Below are 21,651 nucleotides of genomic sequence, written 5' to 3'. Positions count from 1 at the left end.
TGGGCATATTAACTGATTTATGTGTTTGACCCCGCTGTTCGAGTCTCGCGATAAACCTAGATTGGAGAGCCCCATCTCGCGCCTGTATCTGAGGATCGTTTTCACCATGTTTTTTATTGGAGTGAAAACACCCTGTAGATGGATAAAGTTTCTCGCAACTAAAACACGGCAGCTGTCGCGCCGAGCAGCGTCGCATTGCCGGTATTGAAGGAGTAGAGAAACGCTGTCCCGACAACACGTACAGTGCATGATTCTCATTTTATTTCCTCACAATTGTTTCAGCTTTAAAATATCATTATGTATTTGATAGGATGTCTCTTATTCTTACATATTGCAATTTACATGATACTGATTCTTGACAATTTCCGGCTGTGAAATGCCTGAATTAATCAGTAACATACGTGTTTCTATAATGATAATAATAATAATAATACCGCTGTAAAATACCTGAATAAGTAAGAACATACGTGTTTCAATAATAATAATAATAATAATAATAATGATGATGATGATGATGATGATGATATATTATTATTATTAATAAAAATAATACGTTTCCACACAAGGGTTACTCAAAGCGTTACATGATAGTCTGATAGTCTTAACATCAGAGTGATAATATTCTATGAAGTTTCTAGGTGAGCAACACTGTGATGTACGACCAGTCATAGCAATATTATGAAACAAAAACATAGCATCAGCTGTTGCCATGACGCTCATAAATACACATATCTGAACCTTTTTTCATATAATAATATAATACCTTATAAGCTTCTTCTACCTCACGTGGCAACACCTGAAAGTCAACCCCAAGGTAAAAACGTGACCTTTGACCCCGTAAAACTGTTAAAATCATTGCCGTACCTTAATGCTATCATCATATACCCCTTCTGTTTTTTTGCCCGAGAGTATAGCCTTCCCACTACCTGCCGTGGTTGTTTTTATGTTTATAATGTTGTAAAGTCGTGCATGACGCCGCCTCGGGCTACCGTCCACGAACATACAAACGTGCTTTCAACCTTTGAATATCGGTTAAATGTCTTAGCAAATATCATTTTGACAAATCTAATCGCTTTTGCCAAAGGCAGATATAAACTTCATGTGTATTATGATCTAAAGATTGGAGAAAAAGGTTTATTGGCTGGTACATGATCGTTTTGTGTTTTCTTTACAATTGTGTAAAAGGGATTTATATTGAATGATAATTACGTGATATGTCATTACACTGTTAACATCGTAGTAATGCATCATATTAATTTACACAAACGTATGCTGTTGGACAATAGTCAAGGCCATATTGAATTCGACATGTTTCTCATGTATTTACATGCATATGATTCGCAATTTCGTGTGAGTCAGGAAGAGGATAGCATCATATTACAATTACGTATATACACTTTGGTAACAGTCATACTGTCAAATACTATTTACATTATTAAATATGATTTTGAAATGAGTATGGCATATAATTTGATAAATCTATTTTTCAATATACCTCTTTCCATAGACTTACATCTAGTCTCTGAAATGAACATATTTTACAGATAAAAACAGTTGTTAAATTATAGTTATGAAATATAATAAAAAGGAGCTCAGATGCTCTGTTCATTTTCAGATACTGATACTGCAGTAATCTAAACTTGCCAAATATTAGAGACTTGCATGGGCTGTATTGGATATAATTTGTTTCAGGGTCTGTATGGTAGACTACTGTTTCTCTATAATTGAACTATATACTATATACTCATGCACTATCTTATGTATATGACTTCTACACTGACTATGACAAAGACCCTGGTGTTTGATAAGGCCCAAGAAACCATATGCTTACATCTGTTTCAAACATCACTGAGCATAATTATATAGAAGGTTAAATGTTGTCTATTTATACTGTACAAATTACATTTTTACGACCTAATTAAAAAACAACGTTGAAATGCGTTTTGGGGTATTCATGATACCAACTCTAATGAATATTTACTCAAATTCTGAAGCAATAGCCGCTTAATGAGACACTAAAATTGACACCACTTAGAAACATCAGCCTCCCGTTTGGATCAAGGTTGCAGATTACACACCTGAAAGTTTGTTTAATGTTGTCGGGCGTTCTCAACAGGCGATGTTAATTTCACTGCATGTGATCAGGATATATGCATTTTATTACGACCTGTGTCTTGTTCGTTTCATGCTGTACCTAATTAGAGATAACGCCAATATACAGCTGGCACGCGTCCAGGGGAGCCCGGAATATACACCATAAACAGTGTTATCTTATGATTGACAGGTTTTGACAGCTACAGACACGCTTTGGACATTACAACGGAAGAAATTAGTTTTATATAGTCGACTGAGACTAAATGTATTTTCAGTTGTAGGTATTCATAATTAGGCAAAACAAAGCGTATTTTTACTAATATTTAAAAAGTAGCTGTTAATATAAGTATGAAATAAATAATCATAAGACAGGCAATGAGTTCGAATATATATATTGAATCTATTTTTCAATACATATATATATGTAGATATAGTTATATATAGATATAGATTTATATATATATACATATGACCTCTCACCTTCTAGGCGCCAAGGTTGTATTTTTTTTATCAATGTACTTTGGAATAAGTCTATCGACAGATAACATACTCTTACAGTAGAAGCGATCGTTTGGAAACATCTGAAGTCACAAATGCAAATTTGCATGCGTATGCATGACAAACGAGATAGTAGCTTGTCAGTGCTTATCGTCAGCATGATATCACTTTCATAGGCTATGTAACCTTTGGGACTAGTTCAATCACCGATGACGAGGGGACACCTGTGTCCAGAGTGGGTCTGTATATTTCATTAATAGACTGTGTGATAGCATATTACCTTGTCACTTCCTTATCAACAGGGACCCGTTCGATTTTACATGTTACTAAAGATGTTTTTAATGATTTCAAGATTTTGATACACTGAAATTCCGTTAAACCGGACGTTAGTGGTTCAAGATTAATCATCCGGATTAACAGATGTCCGTATTAACAAATGACTGGAGTAGCATCCCTTGATAATATTTAAAGGTCCTTACGGTAATAGTTCAGGCATCAAGGCGGATGGGGTCCCGATTAACGAGGGTTCACTATAGCGTGATAAACTGATACTGTTTCAACACAAATGATTTTTGATATTTACATAAAACGTTAACTGATATTACACTCTGCAACAGGCTCAGGTGGTAGTTTTTTAAGGAACATGGAAAATTATGTAGTCAAAATCAATTACCGCCTGTGTGACATTCGATACAGGACGACCTTCATGCCGATGTCAGAGACTACAGAATATAGATATCAACGTCTGTTAGCCTCGTCTTCGTCTACAGATAATATGTGTGTAATCTGTAAGGTTAATTTAATAATAAGTGCATGTTTTATGAAGGAGACATGCTGAGTAATTGTATTCACATTTAGACACATTAGCGTCTTCTGATATCTATAAAATAATTAACATTGACATTAATTTTAAGTAATGTGATGGTATACCATATTGATTCTAATGTGAAATAAATCCTCTGCGAACAGGTATAAGTACAGCTCAGAATAGCCGAATGGAATTTCAAACATGTTGACTACACGCTTTCTGTTTTTATATCATGATGGATGGTCGTGAAATATACAGGCCGTATGTTGGCAAAAAACATGTTTATTTGTAATTTACGACAATCATGCCAACCGTTGTGATCATTAGGGGAAACACTCTCAAGATAATACAAGACAAATGTCTTTTTTCATTTAAACTTCATAAAACACAATCCTACTTGAAATGTTCCTTTTATTGCGTGCATGTTGTAGGGTATTGGCTCAAAGCAACCTGTTTGTTTACACCCCCTAGTTCCTGGCACTTGATTCCAGCTGGAGAATCTCTCTCTCTCTCTCTCTCTCTCTCTCTCTCTCTCTCTCTCTCTCTCTCTCTCTCTCTCTCTCTCTCTCTCTCTCTCTCCCTCTGTGTAATTACCTCTCTTGGGGATGCCACTAGGAAGTCGAGGAGGCAGAAGTGATAAGTTAACAAGCGCTGTAAGTATATACCGTTATTGTGACGAGGATTCAGTGATAAACTGATGCATGTTGAGGTTGTAATAAAAAATTTTAACTTGACGAATGTTCAGTGTAACCTCGTTCGTTTGGACGTTATATTGTCTGGATAAACGAATCATGGTAATGTGCACGTGAATAAATGGAAAATAATTACAAGTCTTCCGTGTGTCTCAAGTCGGGCTCAGGACGTTTCAGGCCAGGTCAGGTCAATTTCAAAATCAGATCAATTTCAAAATCAGATCAATTTCAAAATCAGACCAGGTTCAGGACAGTCTCGGGTTTAGGTCAGAAACAGATCGGTTCAGATCAGGTGAAAAGAAAGATTAATAGCTATAGCAGCATTATATGACATAAAAAATATTTTATGTACTGGTAGCTTATATATACCATGCCCATAAGTTATATAATGATAAACCACTCAAACAATGGCATTCATTACTAGCCATCGCAAGAGCTGATCTTACCAATGACATTTCCCAGTCGGAGAATCGTATGACCGCCATAGCCCAAGCATGTAATCATTAATCATTCCTTCTTGTATTTCAAATTAGTACTAAATGTTCTATGACGGAACCATTTCAAAGGCAATAACTACTGTGCTACACAGTGCATGGAACAATATACCACATACAATGTAACCTCGTTAAAACGAAATAAACTGCCAGGCAAATAAAAAGTATACACCTATGTTTGACGGTGTGTGTGTGTGGGGGGGGGGGGGGGGGGGGGGGGGGGAGGTTGTCACCAGAAATGGGCTTCACACATTGTACCCTTGTCGGGAATCGAACCCGGGTCTTCGGTGTGACGAGCGAACGCTTTAACCACTAGGCTACCCGACCGAAATGTATTTGATTAGGGTGTCATTGTTGTGTTTTGGACTTTAAGTATGCAGTGTTTCGGCGACTTTTTTCAGCCCGGTAAAGTTTTGATAACGTTTTTGGTCAAATCCAATTTCCAAGTAAGGGGCGACTAACGGGATTGAGTGGTCAGGCTCGCTGACTTGGTTGATGCATGTCATCATATCCCAATTGCGTGGATCGATGCTCATGATGTCAATCACTGGGTTATCTGGTCCAGAATCGATTATTTACAGACCGCCGTCATATAGCTGGAATATTGCTGATGGTGACAACAACAATATAATCCTGGTTGATAAAACCTGAAGTAGCCGTCATAATTTGTATTGTGTTTTATGTTGATATAAAAAAATATAATTTCCTAGCAGTCATGAAAACAGCGCGATATCATTGCTACCATGCACGGTCATATATGAAACACTGGAATACAGATTAACAAATAAAAAACGTACCAAGTGCACATTAATGACGCCATGACAATCCCACCGTGACAGTCTGTGTGGGGAATGTTTTGCACACGCTAAAAGAACGACACAAGTCAATATTGGCGACAAGCAGCAGACTCCAAGACTCGAGTAATTTCCAATAGTGTGTTTCTTATTCAAGTAGCTGAAGTGTGAGTTATTGGAGAGCTAAACAAAGGGACATTAAGACTTGATAGTTTTATGTGTGTCACTATATTTTTTCCATGAAAAAAGGTGGCAAAATATTTACCGAGGGAATCATTGCTACAGTCACTGAATTGCTTCGAGATTTTGGCATGTGATATAATGAAGTAAGATATGGGTTACAGCGAAGTAGGATTAGGAAATATCGGATATAGAGAAGTAGGATATAGCGAATATCGGTTATAACGAATTAGGGCATAGCGAATATCGGTTATAACGAATTAGGGCATAGCGAATATCGGTTATAACGAAGTAGGACTTAGCTAAGATCGGATATATCGAAGTAGAATACAGGCAATATCAGATATAACGAAGTATTATATATCGGTTATAACGAAGTAGGACATAACGACTTACGAAAAAGGAAAAACCGAAAATCGGTTATAACAAAGTAGCTATAGCAAATATCAGTAATAACGAAGTAGGATAGAGGGAATATCGGTTTAAATGGATATCACATATCGGATGTAACAAAGTAGGCTATAGATAATATCGGATATAACGAAGTAGGCTATAAACAATATCGGATATATCGAAGAAGGAAATAGCGGATATCGGTTATAACGAAGTAGGACATAGCGAATATCGGATAAAACGAAGTAGGATATAGGAAATATCGGTGACAACGAAGTAGGACATGACGATTATTGACTATTACGAAATATGAAAAACCGAAAACCGGTTGTAACAAAGTATGATATAGAAAATATCAGTAATAACACAGAATATCGTTTATAATAGTTATATCAGATATCAGATAAAACAAAGTAGGCTATAGACAATATCGGATATAACGAAGTATTATATAGACAATGTCGGATAAAACAAAGTGGGATATTGACAATATCGGATATAACGAAGGATATGGTAAATATCGTATATATTGAAGTAGGACATTGTGAATACTTGTTATAACCAAGTGGGATATAGCGACTATCGTCTTGACCTGCATTGGAAATAGATGCAGGACAGCTGAACGTCGTCAGCGAGTACATTTTACTGGGTTCTGAAGCACGCTGGCATGTTGTGCTTCTATTTTATCTACGGTTCAGTGTCACAGATCTTTCTCCACCGTTGTTCAGTTTCTCAACAACATGTTCATTCTAAAACTCTCGAGTCAATAACTGTAACAGCACCATGAAATAGATTCATATTATAGTAAACTACGGTTATAATGAACACGCTTATACCGAACTGACGGATATAACGAACTTACTTTTTTGGTCCCGACTATTTGCTGTTGTTATGCTGTATATATGCTTATAACGAACTACGGTTATAACGAACTAAAATTAGCAGTCCCTTTAAGTTCGTTATAACCGTAGTTTACTGTACATATATGTTTTGGTTATACGAATATAATTGAATGACTATTGATGGTTTATATAATCAATGCAAGGCTGCTCCGATCAGGCTAGATGTATGAAACATTAATCGATGAATGGCATGCTAACATATGAAATATTTAACCTTATTCGTTGTGTATTAGTTAGTTATCGTTGTCGATATTAAGCATATCGTTCTTAATGTTTCATCCCTTCCCTTACACATCGCCAATAAATCACACAGACAATTATTGGTCATCAACAGGTGAAGCATTCTAAACGCACAATAGTTTGTTTGCTTCAGTTTTCATTTCAGTACGTTCTACAGCGCTGTGATATATCGCTCCATATTCAACTAATCAAAAAGGTTTTAACACATGTAATTTCAGCAATTCTATATAAATATAACTACATTAATATAGCGAATGGCGGAATATGACAGCAGACAAGGTAATAATTGCATGAGGTTGTACAGGGTCGATTTATCAATATATATGTATATTTATATATAACACAGTAACACTGCTAAACAGCTGGAGCACGAACTATACATGACGGCGGGATAAGTCGACTCCCGCGCCATCACAGTCTTCACCTGGTGGGTGTGTATTTCACGTGACGCGGCTGATTGCTTGAAGTGTTGTGTTAATGAGATCCCGTAAAGCGCATGCGGAGAGACTGGTTATGACGATAATCATGTGTTTAACGGTAATTACCTTAATTACCTCTCTTGGGGACGCCACAAGGGAGTCGAGGAGGTAGAAGTGATAAGTTAACAAGCGCTGTAAGTATATACCGTTATTGTGACGAGGATTCAGTGATAAACTTAACTGATGCATGTTGAGGTTGTAATGAAACATTTTAACTTGACGAATGTTTGGTGTAACCTCGTTCGTTTGGACGTTATATTGTCTGGATAAACGAATCATGGTAATGTGCACGTGAATAAATGGAAAATAATGACAAGTCTTCAGAGATTTGGAGAATCATTTTCTGATAGGCTAGTACTCTCCAGGGCATGTAAGTAATGGTAAATAATAGTTAATGTCGCATGTGACGTCATCACAATCCCCTAACCACACACACAAACACTCACTCACATATATAATCTCTCTTTCTCTCTCTCTCTCTCTCACACACACACACACACACACACACACACACACACACACACACACACACACACACACACACACACACACACACACACACACACACAGGCAGACACACACGCACACACACATACATTGAGTAGTATACACATAGGTATATATCCAGTAACCACATACACACACACACAGACAGATAGAAACATACACACTCTCACTCACACACACAATCTCTCTCTCACTCACACACACACACACAATCTCTCTCTCACACACACACACGTTGCCTTGAAAGCGAAGAATCCGGATAGACGAAGTCCGAAATATTGAGTTTCATAATAAGATGGAGTCTATCCTGCCAGAACTTTAACTATATGGTATTTAATCATATATGTAGATTCAAATGGTGCATGGCGCGGAGTATACCGGGCTCGCCAACAAGAAATCCTCAAGTGCACTACTTTTGTACAAACACGTTGTCTTTTGGTAAACACATTCTGATCAATAACTCACGTATGTGTTGCATCGACAATGACAATGACTCATGCAGATTCAGTTAACGTGGATATCTGCGTCTGTCGCTGTACAGGAGTTACAAACTAAATACAACGACACACTACACCTACTATCAAACAGACCGTTTCTTGGCCTATCACAGGCGAGTAATTGATATGATATAAGTCATCGACCCCGTCATCTGAAACAGCCTGTAGGTAAAAGACGCCCCACCATTGAGGTTTGCTTAATCCACATGGGATCAACTTCTAACAGGGTCTTGTATGCTTAATTATATCAGGCAACCATGCGTGACGGTTCGTGTTACCCCGTACACGCTGCAGATATGGCAAAAATGTCTTAAAAAGGCATACCACAGAAATTCATAGGATGATTGTGATCTTTATATCAGTAATATAACAATAGTTTGGGCCGGGACATTAAAACTGCCTCTCCTAAACACACCCCACACCCTCCCCTACACTCACCACCACCCCTCCCCTACACCCACCCCAACCCACACCCCTACGCCCACCCCACCCCTCCCCTACACCCACCCAACACAAACCCCTACACACACCACACCCCCTCCCCTACACACACCACACCCCCTCAACTACACCCACCCTACACAAACCCCTACACACACCACGCCCCCTCTCCTACACACACCCCACCCCACCCCCTCCCCTACACCCACCCAACCCCCTCTCCTACAAACAACCCACCCCCTACCCTACACCAACCCACACCCCTACACACATCACACCCCCTCTCCTACACACAACCCACCCCCTCCCCTACACCAACCCACACCCCTACACACATCACACCCCCTCTCCTACACCCACCCCACCCCTACACCCACCCCACCCCTCCCAAACACCCACCCCAACCCACACCCCTACACCCACCCCACTCCTCCCCTACATCCACCCCAACCCACACCCCTACACCCACCACGCCCCCTCCCCTACACACACCACACCCCCTCAACTACACCCACCCTACACAAACCCCTTCACACACCCCACCCCACCCCCTCCCCTACACCCACCCAACCCCCTCTCCTACACACAATCCACCCCCTACCCTACACCAACCCACACCCCTACACACATCACACCCCCTCTCATACACACACCCTACACCCACCCAACCCCCTCTCCTACACACAATCCACCCCCTACCCTACACCAACCCACACCCCTACACACACCACGCCCCCTCCCCTACACACACCACACCCCCTCAACTACACCCACCCTACACAAACCCCTTCACACACCCCACCCCACCCCCTCCCCTACACCCACCCAACCCCCTCTCCTACACACAACCTACCCCCCTCCCCTACACCAACCCACACCCCTACACACATCACCCCCCCTCTCATACACACACCCTACACCCACCCCACCACCTCCCTATACACACCCCACCCCGTCCCCGACACCCACCTCCACCCACACCCCTACGATAAACAACAAACAACACTACTTTTAAGCATATTGTGTGAGTGTCAGCGCTACAGGTGAATCAGGAAATGATTACTCTTTCACGAACACTGCTTTCAGTGATGCTTTCAGTAACTGCCATCACCATTTTGCCTTTTACGCCCAATAGAATATGTTTCGGCAGATAGCTGAGACTGATTTTTCTGTTTAATTGGCCTCATTGGTATCATAATGAATGCAGGTATATGGTTAAACGCCTCACATTGGCCATAGCCATATTAGCACGTGTTTTCACAGTTATGTCATAACGCTCTATTGTATTTACAGCAGTGTTTTCAGCTCAGTTCAAACTACTAACATATGCTTTGTTGTATATTTAATGGATGCATATAGATTTTTCATACTTTTTATAACTGACGCAACTCTCAAAAGGGCATATGTATTTATCTTGTTGGAACATTATTGATTTTATTTAATACGACAAACCTTGCATATTAACGTTGGTTCATCGTCATTCACAATACTTACAATAGCCCTGTATTTACAGACAGGGCATGCATGGTAATTATATGACCTGAAGGGTATTTTAATAACAAAATAAACTTGCTGTATGCCATTAATATCAACACACCTGGCGCACGCACACATGCACGCACACGCACGCATTCCAGGTTAGAGGTGGTCCAGAGAAACTAATGTTGGACGGCAAAGGCGTGGTCAAGGGGTGGTCAAGCTATCGATCACTGGATTGTCTGGTCCAGATTCGACTATTTAAAGGCCGCCATAATATAGCTGTATTATTACTGTGTGAGGAGGTAGAAGTGATAACTTAACAAGCACTGTAAGTATATACCGTTATTGTGACGAGGATTCAGTGATAAACTGATGCATGTTAAGGTTGTAATGAAACATTTTAACTTGACGAATGTTCAGTGTAACCTCGTTCATGTTGCCTGCAAAGCGAAGAGTCCGAAATATTGAGTTTTATAATTAGATGGAGCCTATCCTGTCAGTACTTTAACTATATGGTATTTAATCCTATATGTAGATTCAAATGGTGCATGACGCGGAGTATACTGGGCTCGCCAACAAGCAATCCTCAAGTGCACTGTTTTTGTACAAACACATAGTAAACCCATTCTGATCAATAACAAGTAAATATTTTGTCAAGATTATATTTATGAAAGGTTTATAAATGATTAGGTATCGACGATTGTTGCTTAATCAATATGATTAATTCGTTTGTACAAGTTCAGGAACAAGCCAGACAGTATTGTTGACGGAGAACCTCTCTCAGTGACTCATTCACGGAAGCCTGCGTGTGTTTTTTTTGTTTTCAAATATGACTGTGGGTATCCCGACTTCCTGCTTGCGATGTATTTACGGGTGTAAGCAGCCACCGCAGATGCGGGCAGGTTGCTGCTAGTGATATGTTTGTAAGCCAGCGTGGTATGTGACTTGAACAGCTAGATGTACCCGTGACGTGTCATATCACATCGCCTGTTGCTGTATCGGAGGTAGGTTGTCTAATAACGGGGGAACAGCTTTCGCGCGAGATTTCCTTAGACGATGATATTTGTGTTTCATGTTGTTTAATCACCTTATTTCTCTTTCTCGGGTACAGATATAACTAAATCACAATTACAGTCTCAGCGGCAGATGGGTTGGACAATATGTTGTATGGAAGGGTATGGGGTACAGCGTGTTAAGCAAGCTGAAATACTAATTTCATGTTATTTATTGAAGATGATCTTGTCTTCATCACCTCGTGTCCATTCCAAGTAGGTTTGCATCGCAACCACTTGTTGTATCGTATCTTGTGTGCACAGGCTAATAGTTAACTGCTAGATTGAACACGAAAATGAATGTTGCTTGAGGTCATCAAATGAGCCTGCCCCTTGAAACCGAGCCAATTAATTATCCACAATATATGACGTCTGTTGTTTTTGTAATTAGAAATGACTTCAATACGCCCCATGAGTGATAATGCTGCTGTTATTTGAGATGTGTGTATGTGACTGTTGCAAGTCGATTAAACTTTACGCGTTGTATCACATGACCGTGCAACCTGATAGGTGTTTTTGTGAAATGATCATGTTTTAATGGTATATTGGATAACACTGGTGTTTACTTGCGTCCCTTTAATTACTTTAACATGAATTATTAATTTCATGTTGGTGTAGGAAATAAATTGTGCGTTGTTTCAATTGCTGTGTCAACATGACATGGATGGTCTGGTATTGGTTTCATGTTCCCGATGTGGGAGAAACATCCTGCACAATAGAATATTTAGTACATTTACGTTTATAACGAACTGACGGATATAACGAACTATTTTTATCCCGTCAATTTGCTGTATATATTCCGTACATTTGCTTATAACGAAATACGGTTATAACGAATCAGAAAAAGTGTCCCTTGGACTAACATCTAGTCTCTGAAATGAACATATCGTAAAGAAAAAAACAGTTGGTCAGTTATCTTAATAAAAAGAAAGTAAAAGGAGCCCAGTGACTGTCTTCATTTTCAGATACTGCAGTGATCTAGACTTGCCAAACATTATAGACTTGCATGGGCTGTATTTGATATATTTGTATCAGGATCTGTAAGACAGAATAGGGGTCCCTTTGAGTTCGTTATAACCGTAGTATACTGTATATCCAGCTCCACAACCGCTACTCCCCCAGCCGACCCCGCCCCGCCCCGCCCCGCTCCGCCCCGCCATTGACATCGCCACCCCACCACCCATCCCTCGCTGAATTATTAACAATCGGTACTCACTTGACATCCACGATGAGACGTGGTTATTTGACGCAAGGTAATACGAATCAAGAGGAGCACTATTAGTGCTATTAGATGAAGTGTATTTATTGCCTCATACGATAGATATTAACGTGGCACGTGTGTTGAGTTTATTCAGTATTACTAGCGAGAGATGATTGCTGTAGGGGCAGCTATGGTATGTGGTCATGACTAGAATACCAATGGACCAGGAAGCGAGTATGTTACGTGAGCGGAATGTTGAAACGTGATTTCCCCACTCACTAATCACATAAACTCTTCTTATGTCTTTTACAATCTGAAGCTAGGGGTAGAGCGTCCGCCTGGAGACCGGAAGGTCCGGGGTTTGATCACCAGACGCGTCATACCAAAAGACGTTAAAAGATGTACTTGTTGTTACCCTGCCTGGCGCTCGGCATTAAGGGGCTAAAACAAGGATTGGTCGACTTGGAGTCAGTATACTGTGTCTGAGTGGGGTATTCATGTTAAACTGTTATTTTATCTCAGTGGGCTTGCACTATTAAACCGGCATTAGTCCGGACTAGTACAAGCAGCCGCACACACACACACACACACACACACACACACACACACACACACACACACACACACACACACACACACACACAGGGGTGTTAGGGTTCGGGGAGGGGCAAGTGGCACCGCGAGCACCTCACCCATGCCCCCATACTGTTCTATGCTGATCGTAAGAGGATACCGTGCTTGTCGTAAGAGGCGACTAACGGGATCGGATGGTCAGACTCGCTGACTTGTTTGATACATGTCATCGTATCCAAATTGCGTAGATCGATGCTCATGATGTCAACTACTGGATTGTCTGGCCCAGACTCGTTGCGTTCAGACCACGGTCATTTAGCTGGAATATTGCTGAGAGCGGCCGTACCTACAGATAGAATACTGAAATAGGTAAAAATAGTTGATTGTTCAGCTGTTTCAATCTCAATGCATATTCATGAGATAAAGTGATACCTATTTTCAAATAAAGTCCTGGATTACGAACAAAACTGTTGGCACTAGCCTTCAGTATGTCCATGTAAGTACCTTTTTTTATACGGACTAATGTTAATATTAATGCATGCCAATGAGGTATGGTTCATTTGATCGGCAGAATTTTTAAAAAGCTGTAATTCATATCATCGGCAATGAATATCAATACAATTGGAGTAGGTTTGTTTAAGCAGTAATATGCATATACATCTACAGTAAACTACGGTTATAACGAACTCAAAGGGACCACTAACTTTAATTCGTTATAACCGTAGTTCGTTATAAGCATATGTACATCATACAAACAGCAAATAGACGAGACCAAGAAAAAGTTCGTTATATCCGTCAGTTCGTTGTAAGCGTGTTCGTTATAAACGTAGTTTACTGTAATTTGACAAGGCGAAGCACGTCGGGTAGTTTACATATCGTGAGTTGAATATTAGTTTTTTACAAAGGTATCAGCTGTTGTCTGGAAGACTTAATCCCAAATGTAAAAATAACAATTGATTTTATTTTGACATGGCCAATTCAGTTTCAGTACTGACAGTGCACTACCAAAGTGCAGTACATGTTCACGTCAAAATGATATGTACCCTCTGTAATGGTGTCAGGTTACAAAAGGAAAATATTTCTCGCCCTAAACGTATTCGTAGAAATATATTAAATATGCGTTATGTGTACATGCATATGTTACATAAATAATTCAGTAATAAAGAGCGCGGAATAAAAGTTACGGTCACGAAAATACTATAAATCATACGCTTCAGTCATTTTCATTGCCCACAACAAAAATCTTTTTTTTCAAATTTCCCGCGTCGTATGAAGAAGACACTGTTGCCCATATCGACAACTCACAGCCGATATAAATATGTGCCCCGAAGTTTTTGTTGGTATTCGTGGTGGGAAAAAATAAAAAGTGTACCCTTTTCCCCTAGAAATTAAAACAAAACGTCCTGCCGCTCTCCTCAAACGTGCTCCAGAAACATGTAGTTTTTTATGCCTCCTGATGTCAGTTCCTAAGCAGCTGTATGACCCGTGGGTTATGAATAGATATTTCTGAGTTCAGTAACACAATTTGGTCTGCACAGTTAAATGGCCTTTAATCTAAATTCTTTTCAGTTCGTCAGTATTACCATATCTCTAAGTGTCGAAAGAACTAAGCATCTCCGCTACAAAACACGTATTTTAATATGTATGCCTCACACTTCCTGCTACCGGGAAAAAAGTGATGAAAATATGAATTATTAATATTTCGTTAACAGTTTTCCCATTTATTATATGTTTACGTAAGGGTATTAGACTATTCACCACCAGTATAGATAAACATTATAAACCTTAACACAGATTTGCCTATATGAAAGAAATGTAGCATCCAATCTTTTATCGCTTTTCCTTATTCACTTAGTTCCCCCTGGGTCCACACGCATGTTTCAAGGCTGACTATGAAGGAAACTATGCAGAGAATTTGAAAGTGTGGAACGAGTTTCGACAAAGCGCTTTAACGACTTCAATGCATATTGTTAAATTATATATCCTGGTTATAACACCCACCCCACTCCCCGAACCCCCACCCCCCACCAGCCACCCCTCCCATCCCCAAGTCCATTGGATATATCATTACAGTCATAGAGAGTCCGGGATGGTATATCACATTGATACATCCTGATTCATGCATATCTTTATAATAAAAATACCGTAAAGTGATATAGCATTTTCCTGATATATTTCCTGTGAGAACAGACACCATGTCTGTCTTCAATCTGTTGGTTGTACATCCTCTTTGTGTTGATCATGTCCTCAAAACACTTGTGACGCTGTTCTATTCAACGAGCATAGTGTAAAAATAGCTATTCTTTCTTGATTGGTTCGTCAAACAGGTTTCACAATACAAATAAGTATGTCTGGGTATGTAGTCACGTAATTTATTTTAGAAAATGAAAATTCAATTTACATTCTATAGTGTGTGTTCGTAAACACAAACTGCACTGAGATAAACTGTCGGACAAAAGAAAGTACCCATCCTTATTTCATGGTGACGAGAATGAAACAAGGAAGAAATGGTTATTCGATGGTTCTGTACTTTTTTTATGTGGATATCATAGTTGTGCTTTGGACTTGATGTTTGCAGTGTTTCTGCGACGGTTATCATTCTTGAAACGTTTTCTAAACGTTTGTAATTTGTATGTCAAATCCAATTTCATATATATACTTTCTTTTCTCCGGCATTGTATATAAGTGTGTTAACAGAGAGACCTCGTTAATCCATACTTTACCTATAGAAATTGTCCGGATTAGCACATTTCATATTTACGAATAAATGTTGGTGTCATTTATATACATGAAACATACCTTAGTGACATCACCAGAATGCAAGAGTCATGTATATATATTCCATGATGACAGTATTTGACATTAATTTAATAATCATAAAAATATAACGTCAAGGCGTAAGAATAACCAGTCTCGATTATCTGCGGCAACAGACTCCACTGGGCGTAAAAGGAAAATAGTGTTGAAATTATATAAATGATCAATCAATATCACTACAGACACAAGGTGTTCGCGAATAGGGTACATGTCCTATTGGCACATACGATGTCTGCAGGGTGATCAAACCTATGAATGATTATTCCACTGGGCGTAAAAGGAAAATAGCGTTGAAATTATATAAACGATCAATCAATATCACTACAGACATCAGGTGTTCGCGAATAGGGTACATGTCCTATTGGCACATACGATGTCTGCAGGGTGATCAAACCTATGAATGATTATTCCACTGGGCAAAAAAGGAAAATAGTGTTGAAATTATAAAAATGATCAATCATATCACTAGTGACACCAGGTGTTCGCGAATAGGGCTTATGTCCTATTCACGCACCTCATTATTAATTGTATAAAATCCGTATTGACGTGACTCTACTTGTATAATATGGTCTTTATTGCCTGAATCATATGCAGGTATAAAAAGCTTATTTAACATATTTCCCCGAGCCATTAAGGTTGCAGGGTGTTACCACCTATCACATGTAAGATCGGATATTTTGTGTTAATCCTTTCACGTGATCGCTGCATGGTGTAAACCTGTGGCATTCATAGCGCCTATAACAGACTGCACATGTGTAGACAAAGTACGCATTAGTGCATTGTTTCTCATTGTAAAGAGTATGACATTGGCTCTCGGTACGTACTAGTCCCTGTTCGGTACTGCTTGTCTTACTACCTTCTCCGGGAAAGATTTCAATCAGGATATTCATACGAGTCTTTTGTTGGGAAGTGGGTGACGGATAAGTCCGACACAGTGCTAGTATCCGAGTAATGGCGGACCATGAGTTACGGGCACGATTTGCTTCACAAATATATTATACTACAGTAAACTACGGTTATAACGAATACGCTTATAACGAACTGGCGGATATAACGAACTGGTTTTAAGGTCCCTGCCATTTGTTGTATATATGCTTATAACGAATTACGGTTATAACGAACTAGAATATGTGGTCCCTTTGAGTTTGCTATAACCGTACGGTAGTTTACTGTAGTTGGGTTTGTCATCAGATCATGATCACATGCAGATATTAGCTAATTTATCCCCTACAGTGCTGAATGAAAAATCTTCAATTGCCTGATATATAATCATGATTTTCTAAATGTGCAATGTCAAGCGAGTGCATACTGCAGAGATTTCATGGAAGATGTGGTCACATCTCTGCCTCCTTTGTGTTTTGTCAGTTGTCTGTCTCAGTCCTCCATTTTCTTGTCTCAGTCCAATGTTATCTGTCGCCTTCCATGGTCATTGACCTCTGTTCCCTGTCCTTAGTTGTGACCATTGCTCCTGTACGTTCCCCTCTGCATTCTGTTCTTTGCCTTCTATTCACTGTTCCCGTCCTCTGTTATTCTCATTGTCCTCTGTCCTCTCCCCATGTAAATGTTCTCTGTCCTCTACCCTCGTCCCTGCAATTGCCTTCTGTCCTCTACCCTCTACCCTGCCACTGTCCTCCTGCCTCGCCCCTGATATTGTCCCGTCCTCTACCCTCGTCCCCGCAATTGCCTTCTGTCCTCTACCCTCTACCCTGCCATTGTCCTCCTGCCTCGCCCCCTGACATTATCCCACCATCTACCCTCTAACCCTGCCATTGTACCTATGTGGGGAATCGAACCCAGGTCTTCGGCGTGACGGGCTAACACTTTAACCACTAGGCTACCCCGCTGTCCGCATTGTAGTTATAAACACCACCTTATTGTATATACATTCGAAAACTTCAGTGTATAGGTATGTGATATATTATTTCAAAGGGTAATCTACAATTTCAATCACATAGTTCTTTCTGGACTTGAGTTTCTGAAGTTAGGTCTCCTTGAGAGCTGTCTTCAAAATCACACAATGATCTGTCTTGAAGTACTGTATAGTTAGGTATATTGGCCAGCGGCCATTGATCATATCTAACGTCAGTACTTTTATTGATGATTGCGTGCGCCGTCGTGGACGTCCACGCGAAGTACATGGACGAGGGCATGTAACCCAATAGTCCACAGACAGTATTATATACATATTCAATATCATTTTCATCACGCAACTTGTTGACTGCCTGTAGGCTGATTAAGAGATATCAGTAGTCTACCATGATATAGGCTTATTACTCAGTAAGCAATTTGCAGTGAACTACGGTTATAACGAACACGCTTATAACGAACTGACGGATATAACGAACTTACTTTTTGGTCCCGACTATTTGCTGTAGTTATGCTGTATATATGCTTATAACGAACTACGGTTATAACGAACTAAAGTTAGTAGTCCCCTTGAGTTCGTTATGACCCTACTTTACTGTATTTCAAACATGGACATTGTGTGTTTAAACGAGAAACATCTAGCGAACAGTTCTACAATATAGGGAGAGTGACTATGGTTTTACGCCGCTTTTAGCAATATCCTAGCAATATCATAGCGGAGTACACCAGAAACGTGTACACTTTGTACCTAAGTGGGGATTCGAACCCGGGTCAACGGCGTGACGAGCCAACGCTTTTACCGCCAAGCTACCCCGACGCATCAATATGGAGATAAAATGTTAAGTGGCTGTTTTCATTTGGTTCCTTCAACGTACAATAGACTACGGTTATATCGAACTCGAGGGGACCACTCATTTTAGTTCGTAATAACCGTAGTTCGTTATAAGCATACATACATCATATCTACAACAAATGGTCGGGAGTAAAAATAAGTTCGTTATATCCGTCAGTTCGTTACAAGCGTGTTCGTTATAAACGTAGTTTACTGTACTGGTATTCTGCTTCATTAGACAGCGCGCTGTGACCTTGTGTGATGTGTGAGTGAGTTGCCCTTACAGCGGCTTTGAGTAGTATTTCAGTTATGTAAGCCTTTTGTCTTAAACAATTATAACAAGGTCAGATATGGTGCTTACCAAGAAGTTCATTCTATTTCCAGATCTAATCTTGGCACGGCCTTCAGTGGGCACGTACTTCCCAATGATCTTACTGAGGGGTGGCTGATTTGATATATACGATGTCTGCACGGTGATCAAACCTATGAATGATTATTATTATGAATGTTATTGCACGTACTCCGACAGCATTGGGTGAAATTGTTCAGACGTATGACCTCTCGTCCGCAGCCCCCCAAACACCCATTTGAACCGTTTGAGCATTGTATATGTCTTGGAGTTACGTAAACATTTTTATATGCGTGGTATGCTCTGTTTCCTCACCTTTCCTCAGGAAAACACCAGCAATTCCATTGAGAAATAGGAAGAAGGTTTCCTAGTCCATCATTATGTCATAATGACCTACTGTGCTACGCATGCGTCCGTGGCAGAATGGATAGGGGCGAGCAAGTGGAAGGGTTCTATCAAACATGTATTTGATTACATTCTTAAAGGTCAGATGGGTGGGAAGAGTTGGGTAAAGATCTTAATATAGCATGAAGATGTCTGTGCAGGGAAGAGACTTTGGCTGGAAAAACGGCTGTAGATGCTTTGGTTACTCCAGATAATTAAGTGTCGGACATGTTCCGACGTTGCTGCGAGAGATAGTTGAGCAGCATTGTTGGGTACGTAGAGGTGAGGTGGGGTGAAGTGAGGTGGGTGAGGTGAGGTGAAATGAGGTTGAACATCGCGTACAAGATTGCACTTGTATAGCGACCTGCATGCACTAGTATGTAAGTGTGGCGGTTTTAGTTTTTGTTTTAATCGAGACTGGTTACCCCCTGTCATTGACGTATAATAATATAATGCTAATCCAATGAGATACCGTGCCGCAGTTTACCATGAATGCCCCACTCAGACACAGTATACTGACACGGAGCCAAGTTCTTGTTTTATCCCCTTAATTACCATCGTGGGGCAGGGAAACAACAAGCACCATCTTGTAACGTCTTTTGGAATTACGCGGATAGAGATCTGTCACCGGGCAGACAGTCTATCCACATACCGGGGGGTGGTCTAGAACAGAAAGAGACATACCCGGCAACATTGCGGGGATACTACATAGGGTCTGTGGAGAATGGGCAAGGCAGGGGAACGTTCGGGGATAAAACAAGGAGATGGTGAAGACTGGACATGGAATTAATTTAACAAAGTATGTGGGTAATAGACGCAGGAGGAATACAATACGTGAAAGTGAGGGAAAACAATGGTTAGCGAACTGCAGCGCCTTAGACGACTGGGACACGGCTACAGCACCGGGGGATTTGGCATGGAGTGAGTGAGTGTGGATTTACGCCGCTTTTGGCAATATTCCAGCAATATCACTGCAGGGGACACCGAAAATGGGCTTCACACATTGTACCCATGTTGGAAGTCGAACCCGTGTCTTCGACGTGACGAGTGAACGCTTTAACCACTAGGCTAACTCGGTTGGGGCCTGGATACTGCAAGGGCGGTTTTTGAGGAGATCAGTATGGGGTGGTATTGCTGGAAACTAACCAGAGACATGTCTTGAAGTGGCATTGGAGGGAACAGTTGAAGTGAAACATAGTTCCTAGAAGCAGTCTTTTTTTCAATTAATTCCTTGAAAATTGCAGATAGTGAGGCATGTCGATCTCTTTTGAGACATACAACTACATGACCTATAAACGGACGGCCTTATCACTGCATTGGCAGAGTTCGCTTGTACTGCGTCATCATGCAGGCCACGATTGTGCACACGAACAGACCCAAATGTCACATGTGTACCTGCTGTCTGGCACCAATCACCTGTGTGTCGGGTCTGTGGGACATACCTAATCACTACTTTGTCATAGACGGACGGTGCCAGACATGGGACAAAGGGACACAGAGGCGTGCATTATCTCGGCCAAACATGTCCTGCCCACCTGTCTTGTGGAAATGTATGTTACCGAGTGGTGCTTTGTTCACAGATATTATTTAAAATGACCAGATCACCGAGCCGTTTTCGTGCAGAAAGCTCTCCGGGAACCATTTTGACGTTGTTCCAACAAAGGGAGATAACTCGTCCGCTAAAATCCCGATAATCATGAGATTTATACTGTAAACTGTATTCCAAAACTGGATGTAATCACAAAATCAAAAATGTTCTCCCTGAAAAAAAATGACTTGAAAGAGAAACATATAATTTACTTTTAAAAGCCTTGAAAGTAGCATGGTTCAATCCTATGGTGAGTGAGTGAGTGAGTATGGTTTTACGCCGCTTTTAGCAATATTCCAGCAATATCACGGCGGGGGACACCAGAAATGGGCTTCACACATTGTACTCATGTCGGGAATCGAACCCGGGTCTTCTGCGTGACGAGCGAACGCTTTAACCACTAGGCTACCCGACCGCCCCCACCTATGGTGAGCGATTGCAGATGAACATGTGCATCAGTCTACTAAGTAGAGGCTGAAACGATGATACGG

At 40.5% G+C, this 21,651-nt stretch overlaps 1 protein-coding gene across 10 annotated transcripts in view; it reads left to right on the top strand.

Moving 5' to 3' along the window:
• The window catches only part of LOC139452763 (5-hydroxytryptamine receptor 1F-like), a 194,866-nt gene that overhangs the window by 140,646 nt on the left and 32,569 nt on the right, over positions 1 to 21,651 (top strand). Inside the window, exon 1 of one of the 10 annotated variants that reach the window (XM_071234369.1) lies at positions 11,466 to 11,502. The exons of the other annotated variants lie outside the window; for them this stretch is intronic. The gene's annotated coding sequence lies outside the window, so the exon portion shown is untranslated. Of the gene's footprint in view, positions 1 to 11,465; positions 11,503 to 21,651 lie in introns of those variants that run through there. 10 annotated transcript variants of the gene reach the window in all.

The sequence above is a fragment of the Haliotis cracherodii genome, unplaced genomic scaffold, assembly GCF_022045235.1.
Source record: "Haliotis cracherodii isolate W230 unplaced genomic scaffold, xgHalCrac1.p SCAF_9, whole genome shotgun sequence".
Taxonomy (NCBI): Eukaryota; Metazoa; Mollusca; class Gastropoda; order Lepetellida; family Haliotidae; genus Haliotis; species Haliotis cracherodii.
The sequence above is the reverse complement of the archived record's forward strand: the minus strand, read 5'-3'. Positions and strand labels throughout refer to the sequence as shown.